This window comes from Falco punctatus, assembly GCF_963210335.1.
Source record: "Falco punctatus genome assembly, chromosome: Z".
Taxonomy (NCBI): domain Eukaryota; kingdom Metazoa; phylum Chordata; class Aves; order Falconiformes; family Falconidae; genus Falco; species Falco punctatus.
In genome coordinates this window covers 34,246,040-34,271,464 of record NC_137586.1, presented here as the reverse complement: position 1 = coordinate 34,271,464, position 25,425 = coordinate 34,246,040, and the positions used below count along the sequence as shown (strand labels likewise).

At 40.7% G+C, this 25,425-nt stretch overlaps 1 long non-coding RNA gene across 1 annotated transcript in view; it reads left to right on the top strand.

The window, feature by feature from the left end:
* Nucleotides 1-5,152: 5,152 nt before the first annotated feature.
* Nucleotides 5,153-25,425, top strand: part of LOC308056460 — a 54,419-nt gene continuing 34,146 nt past the window's right edge. Inside the window, exon 1 of the long non-coding RNA XR_013924839.1 lies at nt 5,153-25,425. This exon is cut by the window's right edge and continues 13,576 nt beyond it. This is a non-coding gene — a long non-coding RNA (uncharacterized lncRNA).

Below are 25,425 nucleotides of genomic sequence, written 5' to 3'. Positions count from 1 at the left end.
GACTTGAGCTTAAACCTGTTAACAAAGCTAGCAAACCTCTTTCACCTGAAGCGGCAACCTGGAATTAAATTGGTTTCTCTCTCAATGTCAAGGAGAAGATGAACAAAAAAAAAAAAAAAAAAGTTGGGTGACTGGCGGCAAGGAGACAGAGGCATTTGCCTGTTGGCTCTTCTCTGTAGTGAAAGCTGGCTGGAACTGCCCTAGTGTGAATTTCCAGTTCAAAAGTGAATGGGAACAGGAGAGGTGAAGTCCTCACCCATTTAGGTACAAATAGGCCACCACCAACAAAGGTAACACTGCCTGCATGGGTGTTGCTTTGGTTTTTCAAGACCAAGAAAAATGTTTATGCAGTCAGCTGCTGGGTTCAGCTTGGGCACTTAGACTGGAAGCTTGGGGTGCTGAAGCTATGTGGGAGACTCTATTTGTCTTTAGTACCCAGCCACACACACACACACCTTGAAGTCAGACTAGCTATGGAGAAGGGACCTAGGTTTGTCCATAGATGCAGACTGTTTTGTAGCTGCATTTCTATGCATTGGTCATTTTCAGTACTAGCCACTAGATAGCACTAGAGAATCAAGGTAAATCTCAAACAGCATGGGTTGCAAAGATTTGAGCAAACTCGAGCACTCCAAAACTAACAAGCAACGAAGTCCATCATTGATGTTCAGCTCTGATCAGCGACCTAATGGAAATTGTTCGATCAGGAGAAAGTTAGTTTAAATTCTGGTTTATTTTAAATGTCTTCAGTGAGGTATTCCCAAGCAAAAAAAAACAACCCACCACCACTCATAGAAGTAGCATGAACAGTTACTCTGCTCCAGCCCTCTTTCTATTACTATATTATTTCTAAAAAAAATATTTGATCTTTATTGAAGGCCACAAGCTACAACAAACTGTGCATTAAACCCAAAGTGTTTCATACTGGGCATCACAAAATAAACACTTCAAAACTGAGGTAAAAATACACGTCTAAAAAATTCCTTATGGATATATGCTTTCCAAAATTATGCCTCCAAAAACATATCCTCAACAGAACTCATTTGCAGAGAGAGTAAAAAGTCATCTGTGCCTGTCACTTCCTGGAAGTTTACTCTATCCCTTGCAAAATTACTTGGCTTTTTTAGCTTTCCAAGAAGAGTTTAAGGTAGTGAAGAAATCATTACTGACCATCTCTGTGAGAAGCCAAGAACTCATGTTTTTAATCTCAATTTTGAAAAGCAATATGGGTACAACTTGCTTACTGATAGCCTTTCAAGAAGCACCATATGAATTTTTTTCTAAGGGATTGGAAAACACAAAAAGGTTTTGGGAGAAAGGCATGGGTTACTGCTGCTTGTGCCGTGCATTGCATTTTCATAGGTTTTGCACTCTTCTTGCAAACCATACATTTAATGCACATATGTACTTTTGATCTGCACTTTCATGAATAGTTTTTCTGGCAGTCCTGAGAAATATACACAGGTGTGCATGGTGCTGTGCAAGGTAAGAAGCTTGGTGATCTCTGAAAACTGTGTTCCTGTGTTTTGTTCCATACTCTCTAGGTAATGACAAATTCTTCTCTTATTCATTAACATAGTTTCTATGCCCAACTTACTTTGATAACATGTCTCAAGAGTTTTGGCAGGGATGTAAAATTGGAAATTAGAAGGTCTTGAAATCCTGGATTAATGTCACCTAAATTCTTTTCTTTAAGGACAGATTAATAATCAGCTCAGAGCATCTGGATCTTGTGGCTTGCATGTTAAAGTACATTGAACAGACTTGTATCAAAATTTGCAGCTGTACTGGCCTTGCTTTGCTATAGGCATCCTTCAGCTTAGGTACAGGGACTTCAAGGACTGCAGGCTTGGCTGTCATGGATAGAAGTTCACGGGAACTCCCAGTGGACTGGGCTGATGTGTATGTGAGCTCTCGGCCAGTAAGCTGTCTCTTGCTGAAGTGACAGCCTGTTATCAAGAGATGCATGGGCTGTCTTTGAGGCTTGCTTCCACTTACAGTACATCCAGAATATCATCACCTACCACTTTCTATAGCAATTCACCTTTTCCTGTCAGTACGTGAGAGGTGTATGTTTAAACAAGGTAAAAGATTTTAACAGCACTGAAGGTTGATCATCTGTTTCTCCACAATTTAAATGAAGATTTTGCAGCCCTCCTTTTCCCTCCCGCTCCAGTCCCTCGGCTGCAGCTTGGGGGGCTGAACTTGCCTGGTGGCTAGAGTCAATTATGCGAACATAGAGCTGAGTAAGGTTTGTCAATCGAACTTCCAGCCTGCTTCAGGCATTCTTCACTAGTCAACAGCTATTTGCAGTTGGCAGGTCAGCAAAGCACTTGCCTACAAGACTGGAAGGTGAACTAGCGTTATAGTGCAGCTAAAGCAAGGTTAGTGACTGACATTGCATGACAAATCCTTCCAGCCCCTTTTTGGCCTTACTATTTATTGCACATGTGAAACTATACTAAGCATGTCCATAGTACTGCTATACTTCATTCTCAAATGCAGATGTTGCAATTTGTTCTGTGATTTGTTTTGCTCCAAGTGCTAGTGGCAGGGAAGCTGTTTTTCTAAGTGCTCTGTAAACAAGTTCCAGCAAAACTGATCTTTATCAGATCCCATTGAAAAGGCTACAGGTACTGAATAGAGAAACAGGCCAGTTAAATTTTAATCTGGGTTACATAAAAGATTGTTCTTAAAGTAGCATATACGGACATTGTTCTCACACTCATTAACTTGCAGCTGAAAAGTGAAAAGATAAAGAGACATGTCAAACCTCTGTGTGTATGTGTTTGTACATATGTATATATACAACTTTTAGGGTAGAATCATGGAAACCTTTCTGCACCATTTTGGCTGTTGCCATGTTTTGGTTTTCCTCATGGGGACGGGGGGATGGTGCCTTGCAGACTAAGAGTCATGTAATTTAATAGGTCTTTTGGGTGAAGGGTCCTTGTTTTGGGGACCTGCTGTCAACACACTGAGGATCTTGTTCATGTAAGTTTAAAGCAGTAGTGAGGTTGTGCCCAGAAGCCCGCATGTGGCCCGAGCTGAGAGGATTCCTAAGTAAGGGCAAAGGGATACAACATATACTCAGGCAAAGGACAGCATGCATTTAGCTTATTACAGGTGGTAATACTTAGTTGAGTTGCCCATGCACAATTCGAGGTAGTTGTTTTTAAAAGTATGTGCTGTTGGATGCTATTCTTTGTGAAGGACTTGGAGTTACTGCAGGAGAAGCAATTAAAGACACATGTGCCTAGACAAACCAAGCTACCACTCTTGAGAGCTGTAGGGTTGCACCAGTGCAAGCCTAAGAAAAATGAGAAGACAGTCTGGTGCTTTAGTTCCTTTTTTACTTTCTTCCTTTTTTTTGATTTTTTTTTTTTAATTTTCTGATAGTATTTCTTATCTGTAGTGAAACGTGAAGCAAGAATTTTCCCAAGTAAATAACCTCTGATCTTTAATATTAAAGTATTTAAAAGTTTCTCTTCTAATTAACTGTTTTAAAAGAACATGGAGTTTTTGTAAGAAATTAAGAATAGTTTTCTCTGTGTTGTAAAGTCACACTTTAGGTTGTATTAAGGTCTAAGAACAAGTAAGTTCTATAGTGTGCCAAACTTAGAGGTCATTTACATACCTGTGATGCCTATTAATCTACATCAGAGACCTTTCATATTTACACCTCTGTGCCTCAGATGATAAAATGGCCCAGGGCATTTGGTTCCCCCTTTGGTTTCACATGCTGTTCCATTAGTGTTGGGCATGACTTCACTTACATGCAAGACTGCTTCTTAAATCAGCATGAAGAATTTTTTGGTGATTGACTTTTTGCCATGGGAATTAACTGTTAATCAAAATCCCAGGAACAGTGCTGTAGCAAAAAGTTCAGTCAAGTGAGTTGCAATGGCCAGCTGCTGGGTGAAGTGGTAAGGCCAGGTGAGAATGATACACGCACAGGCATCAGAAGCAACACATTACAAAAGAACCTCAAGAGCTGGAGGGCCAAATTTATTTTCCTTAACCTATTTGCTGCGAGTTTTTGGAAAGTCACACATCCTCCTTGTTAATTGCATTCAGTCCCCAAAGACAGCTAAGGCTGTTATTTGGGGCTCTGTCGTCAATGCAGTAGCATCTCAGAATGACGGGCAACACAGTCTTCATCTATGGAGAAGGATCAGAGCAGGGAAAGAGTGTCAGAAATAGGGAGATGGCCTACCATTTTGTCACAGCAGCTGTGCCTTTTATTAAAGCTGGAGCTATGCTCAAGACCCAGCCCAGGAAAGCCAGTCACACAATAAACCCATATGGTTTGTTGACCAAAAACAATTGTTAAACCTACACTTCACATATTTGAGCAGTGATGATTAAAACGAACTTCCTCTCCACTGTGCATGTGGTCTGAAACTTGCTTGCATCAAAATTGTGAGGGTAATTGTTTGCTTGTGTACACTTCCCAGCATTATTTAATTAGGAAAATGTGCTTGACAGGAGGGAGGTGGAAGCTGGAAAAGAAAGAATTGTTGTCAACAACCCATGTGGTTCCCAAGAAAGCTGAGTGAAAGTGTGTGAAAGACAGGTGGTAAAACACTGCATAAGTGGTGGCATGTGTGGTTGCTGACAACCCAGTAAGTGAGGAAGAGCAAAGGTATCTGACTGAAAACTCCAGGAGTCACACACTATGCTATCATGTCTCAGGAAAGGCACAAGCAGGCTGGGGATTGCCTTTCCTGGTGCTTTATAGTCACTTTTCTAGTGCTTACAGGGCACCTGAGTAAGGTGTCGCTCAAAAAGGTCAAGAAATTTCCTACCTAGGTATTCCTGCTGACAACAGGTAGACTGGGAGAATTATGCTTTATCACTTAAGAGTCAGTGGGGAGATCTGCAAAACAATGTCCTCTCTGTTTTATAACAGCAAGCTTTGTCTTCCATATGTCTTACAGACGCTCCAGAGATTCAGATTTGTGTATTCTGGTCCCTAAAGCCCAGTTAAGATTAAGCAGGGACACCACCAAAATAAAACAACAGGAGGTGTCTTTTGCAAATTGCTGTCACCCTGAAAAACTGTCTTCAGGTTACTCTGTGGCATTCAGACAAGAGATGAGGCAAGCTGAAAGCAAGCAGCGGTCAGTCTGAAAGAAGGCTAATGTTATTGTCGGGCTCCTAAACTAGGTGATGTGGGGAAATAAATCTGAATTTCAGCTGGAAAATCTTCCTTCTCCATCTGTATAATTATTGTCTCCCTCCTTGCTTTTTCCAGACCTGTAATTACTACTTTAGCAGATAGAACCTGTAACTGAAGTTAAGGCAACTACGCTAAGCAGCTGTCTTTGCATTAGTGGTTAAATCAAGCAGGGCAGATCTGAACAAGATTTGTAAAGCATAAACTTACCTGGTAGACAAACCAACTAGAAGTAACATACCCCTTACTGTCCTCTCAGTGAAAGTTCCCAGCAGTCATGCTGCAAACATCCCCTGGAACTACTTTTATGGAAAAATTACTGACAAACTATCCAAATGCTTTATGGAATGATCAGGCTGGTGGGTGGCATCAGGGCTCCCTGGCCTTCAGGAGGCCAAAGCAAGTGCCCATTTTGAACCCAAATGTACATTTTTTAAGCCAAAATGTAGTTTTGATATGAATCCATTTACACCAATTAAAGGTGTAAATTCATGAACTTTATGGAGAAGCTTGTTCAAATACCTCAATAGAATATAAAGGAAATCCTTACTAAATATTTGTATTTATCTGGGACAAATAGGATTTAAAACTGCCAGAAAAGTCTTACAGAAGCTAGAAGTCTTACAGAAAAGGTAAGGACTGTCTGCTGTTCCAGGCAACGTGATGGTATTGAGGAATTTATTTCAGTTTTGATAGAGGCTTCAGCTATCATCCTGAGGAAGTCATACAGTTAAATATAGGCACAGCTACCAGTTGAGTTTATTCCGATGGCTTGACTTTGCTGAGATTTATGTGCCACAATGCTGTCCAGCTGTGACTTGATTGTTCTAGGAGATTTGGAGAGGCACTCCCAACAGGAAATGCAAGTAAACTGGAGACCACATTGACAAGGTACACATTTCCAAAAAAATGAATTTCTTAGGGTTGAAATGTTGCTTCTGAAGAGATATCCATCATACTAATTTTTCAGTGTAGTTATTCTCAATTTAATGTGTTCTTGTGGCACAGTTTCAGCTTTAGTCTCCTCCAAAAGTGTCCAGTTTGGGTGATTCACTACATGAAGTGAATTAGTATGGTCAATATCATACTTCAGCAGTAAACTCCTGATCCAGACTGAAGTGCTAATGCAGGAAAACCCAGACAAAAATATATACACTTGCAATAAAGTTTTGGCAATACACAGTAGTTTTTAGCACTCAAAATTGTTGATAGTTTTGGAAACCATTTTAACCAACAGATTTGTTATTACGATGTCTGTGCCTTGATAAAGAGAGATAGTGTTCACCTGAGGTCTGAGTCTAACTTGTTTCACATGAAGCACATAATGAGTGTGTTTGCTTGTAAGAGGCTGTGTGCGAATAGGGAGGAACTGAGCTGTGGCTTATGTAAAGCTTGTGCATTTTTAAATTGAACAGCATTTGAGTGATGAGATTGAAGTATGTGCTTTAGTCCTCAACACAGATGTTTCCATGTTTTATGGGTATTAAAAAAAAAAAATACTTTTTTCTTTGCACATGTTTTAGGGAGGAAATATTAGGTGCTATTTAGGAAACGCCACTGAAATAAAAATCTCTACAACATGTAGAGTCTCTCTCCAAGTTACTACTTGGCCACTGCAATTTGATAAACCAGTCCTCAGCTTAATGTATTAAGCCACTATGTTGAATCATAAAGAGCACCTGGGACATGGCATTCCTGGCTTTTTGCCAAAGATTAATCACCCTCTCTTTGAACTGGACCTAGGACCTATACTTACTACCAATTACACTGAATCTATCAAGAATTCTAACTTATTTAAAGGACTGTACAGGGAATGAGGTTCACATACAAGATTGTAATGCAGAGCTGCTGAGGTGTGCTTGCCTGTCTTTTGTATCCAGGAAAGCTGCAATGCTAAAGAGAGGAGCAATGGGGAAATCAGCAAAGCATGAATTTTATTTAGAGCTTTGTGGGTTGGAATAATACTGTGTGCTTTAGCCAGAATGTCAGAGATGGTGAAGGAATGAGCAAGAGGGTTCAGACAGATTAAGTGGGCAGCACTGTTTTGCCCACAGCGGGTAGAGGTAGTGCAGAATGTCAATGCTGCCAAAGTCTGAAACTGCGTTTCCCTGAGGGGGACCAGTGCCATGCCACTCTTGGGTGAGAGGACTTTCCAAGCGCTGTGCTCCAGCCTGGCCTTGCCATGCACTGAGTTTCGCATCCTGCTCAGACAATGGGCTTTGTGCTCTGATGCAGGGCAGCGTTTCACAGATGGTAGCTGCAGATACACGGGACAAGGGCCAGTGGGCTGTGCTAGGTTAACACAAATTGTGGCTTTCCAACCCTTCCCTTAGTTTCTGTGCTTTTCAACAGCTGCTGAACATGGCAGCAAGAGTTTTTCAAGGGCTGTTAGCTCTGTGTGTCACTTTGCCCTCATTAGCTGTAAAGGTATTACTGAGACACTGCTGGAACCGTTTAGGGAAGATCTAGTGAAGTGGAACAATCTTCATTAGATTGCTGCCTCTGAGATCAGTACCTTCTGATGTTGCATCTTATGCTTCATTTGTTTAATGGAGACATCACAGGAAGAGGGTATATTTTCTGTTTTCCTCTCCACTGTTTCTCTGTGAGTAGTCACAAAACCACAGGTTACTCCTTGTGTTTTCACTTCAGTATTTCTAAGGTAGTAAGATGCAAATCCTGAATTAGGTTTTTGACTTAGAGGTGTGAGGGATATATAAATATATGTATAGTTATATATAAATATATATACTATGTAATAGTGTATAGTTGTGGCAGGTTGACCCTGGCTGGACACCAGGTGCCCGCCAAAGCTGCTCTCAGTCCCCTCCTCAGCTGGACAGGGGAGAGAAAATACAACGAAATGCGCGTGGGTTGGGATAAGGACAGGGACACCACTCAGCAATTACCATCACGGGCAAGGCAGACTCGACTTGGGGAAATTAATTTCATTTATTACCAATCAAATCAGAGTAGTGTAATGAGAAATAAAATGCAAACTTAAAAGCAGCTCCCCCCCACCCCTCCCTTCTTCCCAGGCTTAACTTCATTCCCAGCCCCTCTACCTCCTCCCCACCAGCAGCACAAGGCAGACAGGGAAGGGGGTTACAGTCAGTTCATCACACGCTGCCTCTGCCACTTCTCCTTCCTCCTCAGGGGAGGCTCCTCACACTCTTGCCCTGCTCCAGCATGGGGTCCTTCCCATGGGAGACAGTTCTCCATGAACTTCTCTAACATGAGTCCTTCCCACAGGCTCCAGCGTGGGTCCCTTCCACAGGGCGCGGCCCTTCAGGCACAGACTGCTCCAGCATGGGTCCCTCGTGGGTCACCAAGTCCTGCCAGCCACCTGCTCCAGCATGGGCTCCTCTATCCGCGGATCCACAGGTCCTGCCAGGAGCTTGGTCCAGCATGGGCTTCCCATGGGGTCACAGCCTCCTTCGGGCACCCACCTGCTCTCATGTGGGGTCGTTCACGGGCTGCAGGTGGAGACCTGCTGCACCATGGACCTCCATGGGCTGCAGGGGCACAGCCTGTCTCACCATGGTCTTCACCACGGGCTGCAGGGGCATCTCTGCTCTGGCACCTGGAGCACCCCCTGCCCCTCTCCTGCACTGACCTGGGTGTCTGCAGTTGTTGCTCTCACATGTTCTCACTCCCCTCTTCCGCCGCCATTTGTTGTGCAGGTTTTTTTCCTCTTCTTAAATGGATTGTCCCAGAGGCGCTGCCACGGTCACTGGTGGGCTCAGCTTCGGCCAGTGTCGGGTCCGTCTTGGAGCCAGCTGGCATTGACTCCATTGGACATGGGGGAAGCTTCTAGCAGCTTCTCACAGAAGCCACCCCTGTACACCCACCTCACCAAATGCTTCCCACACAAACTGAATACAATAATGTTTATTTATAATACATATAATATCCAGTGTATATTTGGTGTACATGTGGTATATATATGTACTATATTTACAGTATAGTATACTGCTGTGTAAATATAGTATATAATAGTATGTACACTACATGTATATATAAAAGCATGTATAGTATATATATTATATGTGTGTGTGGGTTTTTTAATTGTATTTAATTGTATTTATCCTCGTGGATGCTGTTGGATGCAATATACAGAAACGTGGAGCCATATAAAGCAAATTGCAATGTCTCATTGTCTCTTGAGCACAAAATGGCTGTTAGCTCTCACAGTGCTTTAAAGTCAGATGGTCCTCACACACTTAATTGTTACAAACCTCCAAATAATTTCTTCTAATTCCAAGCCCCTCAAAGTGTTTGCTTTCAGGAGCTCTCGTAATGTTCACTGCCATACATACATATTTGCATGTTATTAAAGCTTTTCTCCTTTTTGTTTTATTACATCATTACTGTTTACTGCAAGCAAGAGTTCCATTTTAACACACTGTGAAAACTCAAAAGTTATAATGATAATTTCAAACATATTCTATATACTTCTTCCTTTAGGGGAATGAAGAGGAACAGATAACGGTCTCCACTTGCCAGGGAAAACGTGTGGACCGCTTGCTTCTGTTCAAAAGGCATTACACCTTGGATCGGAGAAACAGGACTGGTCTAACCCATCAGCTGATGCACATTTGCCATCAGCAGTGTTGCTTTTTGGTGTCACCAGAGATCCCATCCTGTGGTGCTCTGCGTCGCAGGGCACAACAGGTCAAAGGCAGGTCACATGGCAGTGGTGCTGACTATGCAGGGCTGCATCAAGTGCAGTAGGACAGATGACAAGCAGCATGCACTGTCACGGGCTTGCCACCTGGCAGGACAGCTCCTTCAGAGAGGCAATGGGAGCAGAGGCATGGGGCACAGAAAGGCACCATGCAGTGACTGCTGGCATTCTGAAAATAAGCAGTGATCTGTGAGTAAAGTTAAAAAGAAGGTGCTGATGTTGGTTGTGGTGATCTGAGGTCCCAGGCCCCATTCCCCTTGTCCCCTCAAAAAACAACAGTGACCACAAAACACATCTCGTGGACAAGGGAGAACTTGCCACTTGTCACACTTGATGTGCAGGAAGATGTCGACAGAAGCAGATCCTTTCCACATGGCTCCACATTCTCCACTGGAGAATACAGATGATAAAATTAGTTCAGCCAAAGAGACCAAAGAAACAGCAAAACTATTTTAGCTCTAGAAACTATCAGAGTATATTGTTTTCCTGAGAGATTTTGTGTGTGTATATATAAATACATATTTTGTGTGTGTGTGTTTATATACATGTGTAAAAGGATGTTTTAAAGGAGGAATTTTATTCAAAATGGCACTTTCTTAACTTAGAAGAGCTCTGACTCACAGGAGCCTAAATATTTAATTATCTGTACGTGCACTGAGATTACCAAATGTCTCTGTGCAAAAATATGGGAAAGATCAGGTAGGCTGCTTACAGGTCAATTAGCCACCTACACTAGTTAACCAAATTGCTTTCTTAGATCTTACCCCTCACCTCACCCACCCTTCAGCCCGTTTAGTTTATGAACCTCAGTCCTTTCAGGATCCAAAATCTTGAATAATTTTGTCTGGGTAGGCATGCAATACTTTTCATTCAGGAACACGTTGCTTCCCAGCACGGTAAGGAAAAGGGCTGACCCTAAGCTGTTTACCAACAGCACTACTGGAGTACTTATCAGGGGACAGCTCACAGCTGCCTTAAAGACAAAGGATATCATGTCCTGCTCTACACAAAGTACTGAAATTTTCTTTGGGCTGGCGCCTTATATAGTGTGATACTGCTTGTGTTGCTTACTAATTGCATCACTAATGTTAAGGAGAGAATTACTAAGCTATATAAATTGCTTAGCAAATCTAAACTACATAAGCTACTGTAAGATGTTCAGTGTAAAAATGGGATGCAGTTCTTCCCCCTTAATAGTAAATTAATAGTAAATAGGACTGGAAAGGACTGTAATACGAGAAGCAATGTGATTCAATAAAGCATTCAAGTGGGAAAACATAAAACTTTGTTACAACATACTGGATCTGATGAAGATTTGACAAGGGAAGCTGTATTTGGTCTTGAGAATATCATCACAAGAAAAGTGCCAAAATACTCAAGGAATCTTGAAGCACAGTTTAAAAATTGCTGGTCATATCTAGGGTTCTCAAAAACTTTGGGTCAGCTCCTGACAAACTGAGATGGGATTTGGTTTTGATATGGCTGGCATAGAAAATGAATCACAGATATAGGCTAAAAAATCCATTGTAAATGTTCTTAAGCTTGAATCCTGTGACCTTATGCTTCAAGTAAGTACGCAAATGTGAGTGGTGGTGGGAGCTCTAATCTTTCTAGTTCTTTGGGAATTTTCCATATGTTGTACTTTACCAGTGTGGCCAAGCTGTTAGCCTAAGAGGCAGTTGCAATTTGTCAGGACCTCAAGGTTGGGAGGGAGGTGGTGGGAAATGACTGTCAGGAAAGCATTTGAAACATGTCATCCAAACATTTCTCTTTGTCAGCTTGCAGCCTTAGGCTTAAAATGGGATTATCCATGTAGCTTGCAGAGATGCCCCAATCCTGTCAGAGGCCTTCTGAAAGACAGAACCCCTGCCCTTGTTCTAGGTCCTTCAGCTCTGGAATATACGAAAGCACTTACTACTCTGCACACACTTGATTGGGAATTCCCAGGCTGAGCAGAATAAATCCTGACTGCTCTCAGCCTGATTGCGATACTCTGGCTGGGTTTAGAAGAGGCAGCATTTCAGCTGGGAAGCCTGCTGCTTAGTGTCAGAACTGCAGAATCTCAGCAAGAGGAAAATAAAACCTCTTCAGCTGAGACACTCCAAAGAAATAGGAAGTTGTGCCAGAATTTTTCCCATATCCACCCTGAAGATGTAACATACAGAGCCAGGTAAATAGTAGTCCTCAGATAAGTTGCATTTACAATTGCCATGTGATGGTGACTTGGCTATGGTTGCTGAGAACAGTAATGATCTATTTAATATAGTATCGGTGATGGGTTAATAATTGAAACTCACAGCTGCTGTTGCAAGGACACATTGTTCAGCCCTTTATTCATATCTGGATCTTTGACTGCTACCTGGATCCTAATCAGTTTGATTAACTGTGCCCTGGTATCTCTTCAGTTAAAAAGGACAGTAATTACACATGCCAGGAAACAGAGGAAAGTCAAGACAGTGGAACAGACTGGGATAGGCCCATGGTACTTTGTTTCAACTAAAGAACAAAAAGTAGCTCTTTCAAGTTGGTTCCTGAAATAAAGAAGGATGCAGTTTGTTTGTTCAAGGTGGAATTACGGATATGCCTGTTGCAGAGAAGTAGAATAACCAATGGGATTGTATAACGAATTCCCCTGTTAGTCTCTGCATGAAGGAATCTTAACTTGTGCTAAAATAATAGGTAATTTGTGTCCAGCACTGTAGAGGTGATGAGGTTTTTTCTATCCAAGAAGTTATTTCATGCAGGAGGGAATCTTACAGACCATGTATAATAATATCTTGATCTCTGCCCTTGTTTGTTGGAGGTTATATAACTTTCCACAGATAATTATTTTGCTGCATTGATGAAAACTATTGAGCTGTTATTTAATGCTTAGCTACTGCACTGTGCTTTTGAAAAGGAGGTCATAGAAGGATTTGGTCTGTCCCTCTCCCACACTCATGAAACTGAGTATAACTTTGTCTTGAGTCTGTTTTCCTTTTCTCAACTGAAGGTCTCAGTGCTTTGGCAGTTTCTAGCTTAAGTCCAAACTAAAGAAGTTTCTTTCCTCTGAATCATGGAAAAATGTACCTATCTGCTAAAAATCAGTGATAAAAAGGTACAGGTGGAACTGAGCTGCTTAAACACAACTATTCAGTGTAATTTAAGGTGCTTTATCTGAGACATCTCCACTGGGGCAGAAGAGACAATCCAACCCAAGAAAATCAGTTTTCTGGGTTTATTTTGTCCAAGGCTTTGCTGTGCCTCCCACTGAAGAATCTGAAAGTCTTGTGAAGAGGAAACCATTGATGCTTCCTACTCATTTCCTTAGAGGCAGAATCACCCTGAAATTTACCTTGTGAACGCATCTGTTTCTAACTACATTTCAGAGCAGCATCACTGGCAGGGAAAGGAAACCATGCCTGTCATTTCACAGGCAGTCTGCACATGCACTCAGTCTGATGGTTTTGGTGTGTAGGATTTGAATGTTTGTTTATGCAAGTCTTCTTAGTTAATACTAAAACAGCACAGGGATCAATAGCCAAAAGATAGCAGCTCCCACCTAGGATCGTACTAAATGGGGGGCCCATTATCTACATGATACCGATTTTAGATTATTGTCTATGCCCAGCCTGCTTTCCTTGTACAGATTTAGGGATGGAGCAATTCTGAATTCAATTGATTTCCCATTAATTTCAAGGTTAATAAGATGCCTAAATAAACCCATGAGATTGTGGAAATTTATCTCCAATTCATGGAAGCACTTTAGCTTCACTGAACTCTATTCACACATTTAGGTTTACACAGGTATGCCTTGCTGAGTTCATTGCTCTTAAATCTTAACTTTAGCAGGTAACTGATTTTCTTCTCTTCTCTTGGCTTATTTAAGTAGGTCTCTTGTGAGTCTTTTTACAGAATAGAACATTAAATGCATGAAAAGGGACAGTGTAAGCAATAAAATAATAAGAAAAGAAGATTAGGAATCAGGAAGTTGAGAGAGTCAAATGAGTCAGCAGAAAAAAACTACAGCCACTCCTACCTGTAATCATTTTGACTGTGTATTGTTCCTGCAGATCTGAACTCTCTAAAACAGACAGCTCATTGAACTTTTAATGCAGTCTTGGTTGCCAGGTAAAGTAAATAATAACATTGTGTTATGCAAAAAACTTTTGCCTTTTGTCTGGGGCGTACATTTTACAGTTCCTAAAACCTGAATTCAAGCCCTGGGGTCACTCTTCTGCCTAAGTAAGAGCAGTGTGCAGTCTGGCCTGGTTTCTGTCAATTCATATTCACTCACCAAGGGATTCTCTGGTTACTCCCGGGTCTGACTTCCCCTGAGCTAGTGAAGAAAATTCCGGATAGGATTTCTGGAAGCAAACATCTGGGTATGCATCTACTGACACTCACAAGAAAAGTGTGCCGTGTTCTGGGGATAGGTGCCTATTCCAGAGGAGGACTGATCCCTGGCTCACAGTAACCCTTGCTGCTGAGGTGGGATCCCTAGTAGATGAGGGTCTAGCTCTGATCCCACCTAGTTGCACAACCCTGTCTCAGAGAAGTAAGAGCACTAAGAGGGTGCAAGGATGAGCAGAAAAAATATCTACTGAGAGATAAGGTTGGTAACATTACAGACAGAGAGAGGGTGGTTGGAACAGGATCATCAGCTGTGCGAGGATGCCAGAGGGAAAGCACCTACATGAGAACTGTAAGGTCTAATGAAAGAAAGCAGAGAGGGTCATTCTAAGGACTGCTTGGTGTGACTAAGTCATCAGTGTAAAACCTGTGGATGGAGCTGGTGGAAGAGGCAGCTCAGCAGCACTGAGGATCAAGTCTAGGGAGCTCCAGGCACTGGCTCTTTTCCCCTACCCATGTCACTAATGCTTGCCTCACCAGCAAAGGATGTTTGAGTGCCTTATCAGGGTGGCAAGAAGACCTGAATCCTATCTCTCTTGTGTGTGTCAACTGAGAAACAGCTGTTTCATATTTTTTTAGTTGTGTTTGTCTTGCCTGCAGGGTCTTTTCATAGGGCTATGAAGGCCCAACCAGAGTCACCCAGAAGAAGGTTGTTTTAAAAGGTAAATATCAACTTGAATAAAGATTTCTTTTTTTTTTAAGGAATTGTTACTTATTTGCAAAATTTTGCCAGACTTGAATACACTGAATGTCTGAACTGTGTGACTGCTGAAAACACATTGCTTGAAGCAAGCTCGTAATACATGAGTTCAGGGCGGAAACAACAGTAGACATATTGGGTCAGCAAAAATATGTTAGGAGTTGTTATCTCTGACCGTGTTAATAGGCAGATTTCTGTAACGAGTCAGGTGGCAATAACTGCCATTTTTACTTAAAAATTGTTCTATGGAAATAGGCTACCCCCTCTTTTTCTCTACCCCCAGCCCCTCCCCGCCCCCCTGTCCCCCCTTCTTTTTCTCTCTTTTGGTTATTTAATTCTTCAGATTTATCTCCTTCTTGTTAGTACTTTACCAGTTATTATCAAAGTCTTCCCGGCTTCACGTATTAAAAGCAGCTGGTGCGACTCTGGCAGTCCCTCATGGTATTTTTGAAACCTGGTGATTTGCGGCTATAAAAAACATTTTTTTCCCTTTTGTACTGCTTGATTTTTTTCCATCACTTAATTTGTAACTGTTCTCTAATGATGCATTTATGTTACCTGTGACAGACATATTATGTTAATACAGACTCATGAGTTCAGACTGTTGCACCAAGAAAGGTTTCACGTTTGGATTTAACAGGTAGGAACTCATGGATTAATTCTGGTACATGCTTCACAGAATTCAACATGACATATTCAAAATGCTGTATGTTTAACCTTTTTCATTCTTACAGGCTGAGGTAGAAGAAAACAAGAGCTGTTGGTCTTGGGTTTGGATTCTGGACGTTAAAGAACAACTCGGTGAGATGACTCTTAATGTGGAACCATAGTCTGTTCATGTAAATGTTCAGCTCCAGATCTTTCAATCTAACTTGAGCAGCCTGCCCATTCTGAGAAGCGGTTTCCCGCTGCTGTGTGAAAACAAAATGTCGATTAACATGATGTATTGCCAAACACAGTTTCAATGACGGCCGTAACTCAGATCATTTTGAATTCAGTGGCACACTTACGCTCTCAAAACACGACCTGTGTTACTAGTATAAGACAGATGGGAGCACTCAGAAAATTCTGTGTACACCCAGGCCTTTGCATATTAACTTTTATTTCCCAGGGAACGGGGAGGTATTCAGCATTAAAGCACTCCTGATATTCTTGAAAGTGATTTCTACTAGGTAATTATTTCACTGACATTGCTTTTCTTCGAGACTTGTGGCATTGTCCTACAGCATGTGTTATGCAGTGTTTGTTCATACTGTTGTGGTAGGTTAATTGCTGTGGTGATTGTTCATTTTAGTGTAGGTTGCGTGGATTTTTCAAGCAATCAGTGTGGTTTCCCTATTGTATTTGTATTATTTGACTCCTTGCATGGTCCATTTAAAACATTCTATTACATTAACTGCCTTTTTTCTTTCCTGTCCACAGCACAGATCACTTTCAGAATTAATAGTAAATTCTCCCCAACATTCAATTCGATGTCAAACTGCCACTCAGCTCCACCAGGTATTTTTTGAATAATGAAAATCTCATAAAATGTTGATTTATGCCTATTTCATGTGCATAAACAAACACAAATATCTATATATGCCTGTCTACACCTATGTATTTGCCTCTCCTTGAACTAATTACTCATGTTGTATTTCATTATTAAAGAAACAAATGACATCTGAGGGACATGACATGGATCTTTTTCTTCTGTTTAGGATTGGGATTTTTTTTCAGGAAAAAGGGTTCTCATTTGACTTTAAATTTTCTGGTAGCTTGTATCTATTAAGAAATCGCATTTTCCTTCTTTGGTTCAGTCACATATCACAGGTTAGAACAAGAAAAGGTTTTTCTCTTCTAGTGAATTGGGCCAACAAAGTTATTGCTGGAATCTACCAGTCTGTAGGTATTCAGAACTTGATGGAAGTACTTTTTCCATGGTTTACAGTCAAATGGTTTGATCACCTGTGTAGCACAGTGATACCGGCATGTGAACGTGCACATGCAATACAAGGACAATACTGTTCTTCTAGGAAATTAATTTATTTCCTGCAGGTACTACACTCGATGGATTTTGAAAGGAAGATTTGTTAAGTAAGTGTCAAACCAAAAAAAAAAACCCAAACCCAAACCAAAACAAAAGTCATCTTTCACATGAAACAAGCACTTTTTAAAGAATCAAGCATGTTACTAGTGGCTGTTGTATGTTACTTTAAGGCTACCACATAAATTATATTTGACAAACTAATTACGGAGGGCTATACACACCAATTTGTATCAGTGGTATGAAATATTCATTTCGTTGCAGCTTCTGTTTAACTGAACATAGTATTTCCTTCTCAAAGCTACTTTAGGGTCTTCCTTGTGTCTAGGTGTATGAATAATGCTCCGTTTTCTTGGTTTACAATTAATTGAGGCAAACAGCTTTTCTTGTCTCCTACTAAACCAGTGCAAATGATCCCCATTGAAAGCATCAGTTAAACTGTCAGAAAATTCAAGGGACATTGATTTGTTATTGTATATTAGTTACCTTCCATGCTGAGGTTACAGACAGAACACCATTGATCTGTTTAGTTAAAATGAAGTTGCAATGCATGATGCATTCCTGTTCATTTGATTTTTTAATTTGTCTGGAATATTTTTAGCTGACCTCTATGCATTCCACTGTCACTTTTTTAGAAATTTCCTAAAATATATAAATGGCAGTGACCAAGTTTGAATTAAAATACCTGTAATAGAAAAGCAGGTAGAATATATTACAACATAGGCATAAACAAATAAATCAATCTTCTTAAATTACTGTAGCTGTATTGACTAGTCCATGCGCCCCAGTATGTCCCAGGAATACCTCTTTTTTTTTTTTTTTTTTTTTTTTTTCTTTAAAAAAAAAAAGTATCTATATTCCTACAAGGAATGTTAAAAAACTGGACCTGTAAATATACTAGTAAATTAGAAAAAATGTCAATTTATTGTAAATCCATAGCAGAAAGTTGTCACTGCAGATTACAGCCAGGATGGATTTGAGGTGTGCCTCTTTCACCCTTCCTACTTGCTGGACATTTCACTTATACTCCCTATGGCTGAGCAGGTGCAGTAAGATACCTGCATACTGAAGTAAGTCTTCCTCTTCCCCTCTGCCCCCTCCCCACTGTGCACCCCACCCCCAAAACAAAAAGATAACCCAATGAAAATATTTGGGTGGACAAAGTTTGAAGTTTGTGATGAAACACATTAACTCAATCTGTTTTCTGGGCTGGGCTGTTGAGAAGATGATGCTCGAGACTCTAGGTTTGGGGAGCTTTCTCCTAATTAGGTCGAATATGGCAAAGACTCAGTCCAGAACATGCAGTATGTATGTGGGGCTTTGCACTGTGGTAGAAAAATGTGCCACCCATGCTTGGACTATCTCTCAACACATTGCATTTTGCAGTACAGTTTTGGGTGTCTGTGTGTTGCCCCCAGCATTTGGGAGCCAGACTCAAAGCTTGAGGCACAAGAAGAATGTAGTCCGAACTACTTTCTGTGCTGGCCTTGCCTGCATCCTGTTGATGTGTGTTATTAGTGTGGGGCCACTGAATGATTTGAAACCCAGCTAGCTGATGAGATCTCGTTTGTTATCCTTCCTCTTTCACACAGGACAATTTGAGTAAATGAGGTATCAGAGTTCAGGAGTCAGAAGAGATCTCAGGAAAGTGAGTTCAGTTTCTTCCCAGTGCTGATGCAAAACATGCTTTTTTCTTTGCCCTTCCCTGCTGTTTGGCTTGCTGCTAGTCTCGTGCTTGAAGGATGTGTTTGTATTCCCCTCATTAGGCACAGCCTGAGAGGTGTCTTTTCTGGCCTTTTCCGTTCCTTGGAAAAATGTCCAAATATCACATACTGCAGTGCTGTCTTTCTGATCCTGCAGCGGCCCTGGAAAACCGATAGCAGAAAACACTGCACATGCTTAATTTTGCATTTTACTGATAACAAGCAGGTGATGTTAATTCTGGTAAGCTGCAAATGTTTGCCCTTCCTACTGTGAGAACCATTCCTTATGGAAACTGAGAAAAACTCGAACCTTCTTGCCTTGAGCTGGAATTGTATTTACCCAAAAGTATTTGAAAACATTTTTCTCCTCAGTTACTAAGTCATGGCCTGACTCATGATTACTGAGCAAAATTGCTGAAGAATTACCAGACTGGACTATGATAAAAATCATGGCATGGCTGGTCATCTCAGGTGGTATTCCAAGCAAATACTCTTCTCCAGTATTGGATGTAGCAATAAGATGATGCTATCAGTGACAGTGCTCTGCAATTTATCACTACCTCCTGGTGGCAGGGAATAGATGCTGGCCAGACAACTCCTGCAAGCCTCTCCAGAGTTTAGGAGATGCTGGCAAATGCTAACTTTTGGTAAATAAAAAAACGATTAAGGTAAGAAATAGCAGGTACCTTGTGTTTGGCCTGTATCTGATGATGTTACCCTCCAAAACTTTGAAAATTTCTGACAGAATGCTGTGTAGCTGTGTTCATCTTGTATATTCATGCTTAATAACTTGGGTAGGCTAAAGTGCATTTAAAAGTAGAGAGAAAAGAATATTAGACAACTTCATTCTGAGGGAAGAAAAACAGTTCTGGGTTCTCCCTGTTCCTACAAGTGTAGTACAAAATGAAGCTTTCTTCATTGTGAAGAGACAGCCAAACTGTTGCATAAAGTTAACCAGCAGTGACCATGGTGTACTTTTTTATTAGGACTTGTAAAAATTGTACCTACACATAGGCTCAGTTGACCAGTGATGGGGTTTTTGTGCCCTAACTGTTCAGTATAGATTCAGTATGTATTTTATTTGAGAAGGGTGCCAAATACATGTGAGATGGTAAAGGTGGGTTGTTAAACAGCAGGCGTGGAACATCCTACCAGCACTACTTAATATGGAGTGGCAGTTTGTTTTTTCTATTTTGTTTCTTATTTTACTGCCAGCTGTCTAGCTATTGCTTCCTTAGTGTGTTTGTCTGGGCAAATCCAGACTGGAGTTGCCATGGTATTGTCATGTAAGGACTTAATCCAGTACATCTTGTGTGTGGAGTAATGCTCATCTGTATTAATGGTCCTGCTGGCAACGCTGGTATTAGTCACGTGAACAAATCTTAAAAGAACAGATCCAGCCTTATTCTGGTAAAACGTGATGTAGCTAAAATCTCGCTGGGAGACCAGATTTCCCACCTAATGTCAACTATGAGGTGGTGGGAGGAGGGAGAAATGGTGTGAGCAACCTGTCACTGTCTGGCAGTTCTCAAAACTGGTTATGACCTTCATTCCTCTGCCATCCTGAAGATAAATATTCTGTTCTTAGACCATTTTACTGGAAGGGGTTCAATAAATGTCAGTAATTATAAGTGACAAGTCTATGATAAAAGCAGTAATGTGATACTGGATCATCTCTGAGGAAGTCCCTTTCTCTGTCCCTCCGGCATCCATCTACCTGGTCTGGATGTGATGTATTCATCCAAAGCAAATGAATACTTTCTCCTTTGTTAAAATTGAGAGGATTGGAGGCCTAGCTTGTCCAGATTACTACTACTTATTTGGAAGATTTGCTCTGTTTGCTAATACGTGGAGTCACAGACTGGTAAAGTACATGCATGAAAGCAGCCCTTCACTGCGGAACATACTTGGCTCATTCTTGTCAGTGAGCCAGCCCGTGTGTGAACTCGCCACACAGATGGTGGCTCATGGGGAGGCACTCCCCAGAGTCTCCCAGAAGAGCAGGGACGCAGCTTCCACACTTATCACAAGGACATCAGTCTCTCTTCAGGCATCTGGCTTTCTGTAGCCCAGCCTCCTGAGACAATGACACAGTCCCTTCAGCATCTGTTTTAAAGCAAAAAAAGCCTTTGTGTAGGAGCTTACAAAAGAATGCAGAAATTTTTGAGCCAAGAGCTGAGATCACCATGTGTATTCAAAACAACAACAGAAAATGGCCATCTCTAGGGGCAATGGTGACTCAAGTGGCGTAGTGGGAATCAGCTGGAACCACCTTTTGGCTGCAAATGTGCAGCAGCCTCTAGATGTCTTAATGCTTGGGTTCTAATTTATGGATAATGATTTTAGGCAGCTACTAATTGGTAACACACACAGAAATAAAGTAGCCAGGCTGTGAAAGTCCACCTTGCTTTGAGAGAGTATCTGCCAGAACTTTTACTGTGCTCTGGACTTGACTGTCAGTGAAAACACAATTTCTTAACCCCTTCTATTCTTTGAGTTTTAAGGAATGAGCTGTTCTATTTGGTTAGTTCCTGCTTATACATACTAATGCTCATCTGTTCTCCTTTCTTTAATTTAAGCTACTATTGGTGTTTCTGAGAATGTGTTTGGGAGAACAATAGAATCCTTTGGTACACTGGATTCATAAGAAAACTTTGAAAAATCAAAAGTCATGACGTCATGTATCACAAGGAAGATAAAAGGCAAAAAAGGGCAGTAGGTAGAGAAACAAATACACTGGTCAGTGGTCATGATGTTGCCATTATACACAGGGTAGTCTCCTACAAATGTGCAAGTGAAATAAGAACACACATTTCCAAGTCAGTAAGACTTTTTTTCTTTCTTTCCTCTTTCAGAAGTTCTTGCTAAGAAAGGGACATCCATAGGCAAAAAGATTGTTGGTTTCAAAATATTTCCATAAGGAGTAAAAAAGATTTGTTTCTTACTACCTATAACCAAAGGGATGTATTGAACAGATGATGGGCTTAGGCTTAAGTCACTGGGCTAACTCTCAGAAACACTTCTGAGATCTGAGTTCTTAGGCTTCCTGTGTATTCTTGGATACACAGTTGCTGAATTTCATACCACTTTTAGTTTTCATGTTAAATTGAAAGATGAGGATTGCTGCTACACTTCAGCACTGTGGAAAGAGAGCTATAAATATTTATGGGTATCAAGCATACATGTTTACCTTGGTGTCTCCTGTGTTCCTCTGCTCCCGAGCTCTGCTTTGCATGACATGACAGCCATGACATGACAGCCTTGGCCTTGCAAATGGAGTTAGGTCGTTTTACAATCTGGGCATACCAAATCACTGAGAGTATTGAGAATAGCCTTGCAAAAAGCCTTCATAGATCAGATACTGTGATCTCGGAGATTCTCTGAGACAATCCTGTAAGTGGCTTGTCATCGTGGAAGTGGCCATAGTCATGATCTGTCTCAGTCTTCTTCCAAAATGGGTTGAAGAGACTGTTATGCTGCACTTCCCTGAATCAGTACATCTCCTGCAACCTTCAGTTGGCAAGGTGCAACTGTGCATGTCCTTGTTAGATGGAAAAGGGCTCTGCTTGAGCAGTTTCATCTCCCTTCTGTATGATTCATATATATAGGTTAAAAAATCTCATTGGGTGTACTGTATGAGGGAGAGATCTCTCATTTTCATTCTTGCTTTCAAGAATGCAGGATGTCACCAATGGTAAACACTGTAATGGGAAGTTTATATCCACATGGAGTGCAGCAGTACAGACTCTCCCACTCCCAGTGCTCTTCACAGAACACAGAAAAGGAGCACCCACTGGTTTTTTGGTGTTTGCCAGGAGATACTAGTGCCAGCAAGTGACTTCAGTGGAAAAATGCACTGGAAGATGTGTGCAACATATCTGTTAACACAACATGCCAGACCCTTTTGATTCAACATGTGCTAGCATAAGCATGAGAAAATCAACAATTTTAATGTGAGGAGAGAAAAGGGCAAATAAGCCCACAGATTTTTACACTAAAAGCAGATGTTGGGAATAATCTGCAAATCAAAGGGGGCAATTTTTCTCAAGCAGAAAATAACTCATTGGAAGGCAGCATTGTCTGTGATACGTTCACACAACTTTGGACAGAGAAATTTTTTATTCCTTTAAGCTGTGCAGACCAAGTAAGGACAATAAAAGACAAGTGTTTGTGTCATCTTCTTAATTTAGAGTGTGTAGTGAAGGGGCATGTTTATGTGTGAAATACACACATGGGACCCTGCAAGGCTGCCTGCATGTTAGAGCAGATGCAGGATTTAAATGGAAAACTCATTAATTTTTTCAATATGGCTATTTTGGAAAATGGTCACAATAGCTTAACAATGCTTAAAAATGAGACTGAACGGACCTTTTACGGCTCTGAGCTATTCCATTCCACAGTGTCTTTCTCTTCTGCCTTTTTATTCACATGGAGTACAAGCACATGAAAGTACTTGGATCTTGCTGATCCAAGGCTATTTAAGTATCATTATATCAAAAAAATCCATTGGATACTAATCTGAAAATATTCTTAATGGATATATATACACATACCTTTCTATATATCTGTAGATAGGCAGACAGACCATGTGTATCAGACAATGCAGTCTGCTGAGTCATTTAAATACAGCTTAAATGCTTGTAAGTCAGGGGTAGATCCAAAAGTAAATCCATGGAAGTGAATACAGAAAATCCAGATTTTTGGTGGGATAACTCAAATGCAAGAAATTTTCATGCCAACTATATTGCAACAGCAGTTGTTTGTAAATTTATTTGATCTTAATGAACCTTTTGACTAATTCTGACTTGATAATTTTAAACAAAACCTGAAAAAAGCCAGTGAAGGTTAGCAAGAGGCACTACAGGAAGATTTAGCAGCTCTTGTTAGCATAAATATGTCTTCGTGAAAAAAGGAAGCATTTTTCAGAACAGGTTGTGCTCAGGAAAACAGACTGTTGAGATATGGAAAAGAGAAGGATATATGGATTGGACTGAAAAGTAAATCTTAAGAGCAGTGGTACACAGGATGGGTAAACAAATACGATCAAGGTAAATGTTTGGTTGGAATTCCTCATATGACCTTGCTTGTTTCGTTTTTCTTTTAATTTCATGTTGGTTTTTGAAGTCCACTTTAGACTTTTTCAGATATACTACAGAAAGCTGACATATATTCCACAAAATGATCTGATGTTACCCAAACTCATACCTTCATTTGTAAACATTCACAAAAAACACTTCTTTTGGAAGTATAGTACTGAATATTGTGCTTTTATGGCAGCCTTTACTAATTGTGCATCAGGTTAGTTGTTACTGTAACCAAAGTATCAAGGGAGTGGAACTGAAATGAATAATGGAGAGCAAAACATGGGAGGGATGTTTAAGTAACATGAAATGAAAGGAAAACCAGCTAATTTTTAAAAAAATTCTTTCAGTGAAGTTAGAGGTGCTCCATTAAAACCAGATTTGCTACTTCATTAGAATCAGGTCAGGTCCTAATCAGTTTGCCGATAGAGTCCAATTAATCGCTAACATCATCTATGAAAGAAACGCAATGCAGTTGTGTATGCTAGGGACTGTCAGTGATTTAATCAACTCTAACTATTTCCTTTTCTCTTATACAAAGAAAAATTACAGTGCATCTGATATGTAGAGGAAAGGTGTGTTTTGAGTTTTGGGTTGTTGTATACTCTTATGTAAAACTTAGAATAGAGGAGGTTTTCAGTCTTGAAAAACTGTTTAGACCCCCAGCTCTGGCATTCCTATTCTACTAAGCACTGAAGCAAATACTTTAAAACAGCAATAGTCTGTTGAATTTATAGGACGGTGGGATGGCTACTTTTAAGTCTTTGCTGAATAGGACTTTTAATTAGATCAGTGTTGAGGACAGTTTGTTTCCATCATAAATATGATGAGCACACTTGGGCTCCACGGGACAAAAGCTCTCTTATGTCTTTTGATCATAGTGTGGCAAATGATGCTTTGGGGAAGACACATGCATGGGTCAAGTGAGAATGCAAATGGATGAAGTGGTTGAAATGCACTACATCTTCCCACAAGTGAAAGAATGGGAAGGTGACTGAGTGGGGTGAGGGCTCCACAAAATGGCCAGCAGAAACACTACTGGCACAGGCTGGCTGTTGATGTGCATTCCTCCAACAAGCTGCATGACGGGGTGTGGATGGATGTTTTTTCTCCATGCTGCGTGTTCTGCCACCAGATCAATGGCATGCCCACCACAAGGAGGTTTTTGAGGTTTTGTTTTTGTTTTTTTCTTTTTCTCTGAAGCTGATGTGAATGCCATTCAGTACTCCATCCTGCTCATTTCAATGGATCTGCTTGGCACCATAACCTGCTCTGAGCTGAGAAACCAACACCATAGAATTTTTCCTATTTGCTTTTATAGATCCTTTCTATCACTCCGTGATTTTTTCAAGATGTCTGATAGATAAAAGTATGCTTCTAGGGTTGCCTGGCCTGAGTTCTAAAAATATTTGGAAAGAATTACAAGACACTAAACAGTCTCCATTACTTAGAACATGCTAAGGATTTTCTTGAGGTTTATGAGGTTTTAAAGTTTTTAAATTTTATATTTTGCTAGTGCCTTTCTGCCTAGAAACATACAGTTCAGTGACTGCAATAGTAGGAAGATCTGTTGCCTCACTTTTTTAAAAAATACCAATTGACCATGAAACATTAGAACAGCAATATTACAGAGTGATACAGAATGAGCAACTTTCAG